This window comes from Arachis ipaensis, chromosome B05 (genome assembly GCF_000816755.2).
Source record: "Arachis ipaensis cultivar K30076 chromosome B05, Araip1.1, whole genome shotgun sequence".
NCBI classification, from domain to species: domain Eukaryota; kingdom Viridiplantae; phylum Streptophyta; class Magnoliopsida; order Fabales; family Fabaceae; genus Arachis; species Arachis ipaensis.
Window position 1 is genome coordinate 39,557,473 of NC_029789.2, and position 4,038 is coordinate 39,561,510.

Genomic DNA, 4,038 nt, shown 5'->3' on the forward strand with positions numbered 1-4,038 from the left:
AACTCGATTCTAACCTAGCTCTCTGTCCACGCTCACCACACCATGTTCAATTTGGTGAGTTCTAGAGAGCTAGAGAAGAAGAACTTCATGCAAAACATTGTTGTGAAGAACCATGACTGAAGAAAGGGGCTTCTAGTCACTATACTTCATTTTCTAGTGAATTCTCCTCTACAGAGTTTATTTACATATTAAGTATAAATAGTGCTTAGTTCTAGCTAATCTTCTAGAAAATGTACTCTAACGTACTCTAATTAACTTTTTCTTTTCTCTAAACTAACTATACAATTATTTAACTACTACAAAATTGCTTCATCTTACCCAATATAAATATTAAGTTACTTTTGAATTATTACCATGAATTCTAGCATGGTTTTTCAGAATTATGGTATCCTCTTTAATTATTATCCCCAAGTTTTATTCATTTTTCTATTGTTTCTACTTGGTTATCCTTTAATGTTCTGATCGTGTGACACATCACCAAGGTTCGGAAAACCGGACCGGTTATCAAACCGCTCTAGCTACTAGTTCACTGGTTCATTAGTCCAACCGGTTCAACCGGTGGTTCAACCGAAAAAACCGTTTCAGAATAAAATAATAAATAAATTATATATAAACATCTTAAAATATAATTATAGTCTAATATAAATCTTAAATATCTTCCAAATTTAAAAACATATGAAATGTCAACCAAATCCATATGATCTTATCAAAATACAAAGTTAAATAGTGAAAAGAGCAATGGTGCAACCAGCAAGAATACAACTAGAAATAATCATTAATCACTCCTAAATTAATTCAAAACAGTAGCATAACAAATAATCACCCCTAAATTAATTCAAAACAACAGCATAACAAAATCACTAACAACACTAGTCCTAGGAGGAACATCCTTAATCACCACAGAACCAGCACCAATCTTAGCACATTCACCAACCTTAATGTTCCCCAAAATACAAGTCCCTACACCAATCAAAACCCCATCACCAATCTTTGGATGCCTATCACCAGAAGCTTTACTAGTTCCACCCAAAGTCACACTATGCAAAATTGACACATTGTTACCAATCACTGCAGTTTTACCAACCACTAATCCAATTACATGATCAAGCAGAATCCCGCTTCCAATCTTAGCACCGGGATGAATAACAACCGCGAAAACCTCGGAAACTCGGTTCTGGATCATAATTGCCAAGACTTTTCTTCCTTGAAGTCATAGCTTATGAGCAACTCTATGAGATTAGCATGCTAAGAAGCCTTTGAAGTTCAAGAAGCAATGCACATGGCTTATGCAAGCAGGGTCTCTTTCCTTAACTGCTTTGAGATCATCCTTCACATCCATGATTTCTTGGTCATATTTCAAGATCCCAACAAAAAGATCAAAGAGTGTGTTACTTGGAAGGCTTGCACTGCTTAATAAAACATATATGAAATTAAAAATAGCCACAGCAATGAACATTAACAATTCTGCCTACACAATGAACATTAACAATTCTGCCTACAGCAATTCATCCAGTCAACAATTATGCAAAACCGAGTAAGTTTCCAGCATTAACAAAGTACAAAACAGAGTAACAAATTTCAGCTTATTTAGCAAAGGAACGAACAGAAATTGAGCAACAAGTTTCAGCTTATTTACAAAACAGAGTAAAAAATTTGAGCAGAGGGCGACGAGCAGGACGAATCCAACGGAGGATGGGGAGAACTTACTTTCCCATCAGGCAGTGAAATAGCAGACTCAGTTCTAGAACAAATAATCATCCTAACCTTCAAATCAATAACTATTTCAACAAAAATTCAGAAACATCATACTCAAATTAAAAAATGGCAGCAGCAAGCCAGCAACATAACAAATCCATTTCAACAACATAATTTCAACAATACAAAATCAATGATTTACGTCATTTCAGATTCAAAAATTACTAATTATCGGACATTCAAGTTTCATTCAACACAGACTCAACAGAGCATAAAAGGGAATCACTAAACAGTTCCACTAACCTTCAACTGAGAGCAAGACGACGACAGCGACACCACGGCAAGCATCTCGAACTCGAAGCCTCGAACAGCGAAGTTAGAAGACGACGCGACGACGACGTGCCAAGCTAGGGATTTGGTTTGGAACAGGGGGGAGGAGGAGGCCGCGGAGGCGCCTACAACGACGAACGGTGGCGTCGAATCCGTTGAAGAGGCTAGGTTTTTGGTTTGGGTTTTGAATTCTTGAAGAAGCTAAGGTTGGTGAGTGGTGAGGGACTGATGGCATTTGATTCGCGAAAGGTTTGGGGGAGGGGGTGAGTGACGCGGCGTGGCTTTGTTTTTTTAAAGAACCGGCCGATTTCCGGTCCGGTCCAACCGGCCGATTTTTTGCCGGTTCGTCGATTTTCCAACGGTTTTGAAATTGGCGGTTTTAAGAGGAGGACCGGACCATTTCTCTCACCGGTTCTCGGTTCAACCGGCCGATCCGGTCCAATTTTCAGAACATTGCATATCACCATTACCATATTTTTGTTCATTCTTCATAATTTTATTTTTGCGCTTGTTTTTTGCAATTCTGCTTCTAACATAGATTTATGTCCTCTTACTTGATTTAAGCTCAAGACAATTGTTTTATCTCCCAAAAATATCAAGTTTTAGTAATTAATTTCACCTGCATCGTGAGTTTCAATAGTTCCGTTTACTTTCTGCAAATCATTCTTGTAGTATCATTTAAACCTTGAGTTTTTGCATTTTTGTTTGTCCTATGTTCATGCAATTTTGTTTACACTTCAAATTCTCAAAGTGATTTTAAATTTATGAAATTTTTATTTATATTGTATTTTAATTTTTTGTNGAAATTGACTCGTATTTTGGTTTTTCATATGTGGTGACTCTTTTTTTTTTAATTTTAATCCTAAAAGAATTTTTTAAAAAAGAATCCAAAGATATCCAGAAGAGAAAAGGGCGTGAGCAGAGGGAGCGGATCATGTCTTAACCCCTTAACGGGTTCTCATGGCATTAACCAACTGCCACAACGCCATTGAAATTGAAATCTTATTATTTGGTCTTTTTCTCATCAAACTTGTCATTTGTCACGGGCAGGCATACAAACAATTCGGTCAACATTTTCTACCCACACAACACATTAACATCATCCTCTCTTTTCTCTATCCAAACAATCCATCTACCCACATACATACCATATGCACATCATTGCCACAAAAACAAAATAGATTATATATGCACATCAGCTATACTATTATACTGACAATAAATAAATAAATAGAGAATAATACTCTACAAAAAGAATATCAATATATTCAAAAGATTTTAAAATAGTCCGATATACTTTAATACTTTTTAAATAAGTTAAAATTTTTCATTCGTTATCTAATCTTTTAATGATCTAAGTTATAATCACACATTTTGATTTACTGAATTTTTTTTTATTTTTTACGATATTTTTTCATCCAATAAATTAAGTATTAATTTGTTGTAGATTAGAGTTTGATTCAAAGATTTATTGTTAACGAATGCATCATCACTATATATAAAAAATAAAATTAAAATTTTGATACTTATTAGAATTATCTAGTGGATTAATTCAAATGTTAATTTACTGAACAATCTTACTGGATCAAAATCACCTACAATAAAAGCCTACCTACAATTCCGACCAGATATTAAAAAACATTATATTGAAACGGGACAAGTGAGAATTGACGCATCGAATGTTAATGTAGTGGAAATGCAAAACACAATGACAAAGGCCATAGGGTGACCAATGGTTTCTTAATGTTTTGGTGTCACAAACCGACAACTCGCCGCTAAAATGTTGATGTCCTTTTCCCTCACAATCTCAATATGCTGTGCCCCATGAACAACGCTTCTTCCTTCTCCAAATTAAGTTGGATTCTCTGAACTAGCACTTCAACTTTCAGTTACATGGGAATTCTAGATATACACATGCTTGGTCTTCCCAAACCCAATTTCAACCAAAATGTAATGAATTATAAGTTTATAACCTCTGGGCCCAAATAAATGTTTAATATTAATAATGCGCAT

At 35.1% G+C, this 4,038-nt stretch overlaps 1 pseudogene; it reads right to left on the minus strand.

The window, feature by feature from the left end:
- On the minus strand, positions 725-2,492 carry LOC107640543 (annotated as a pseudogene).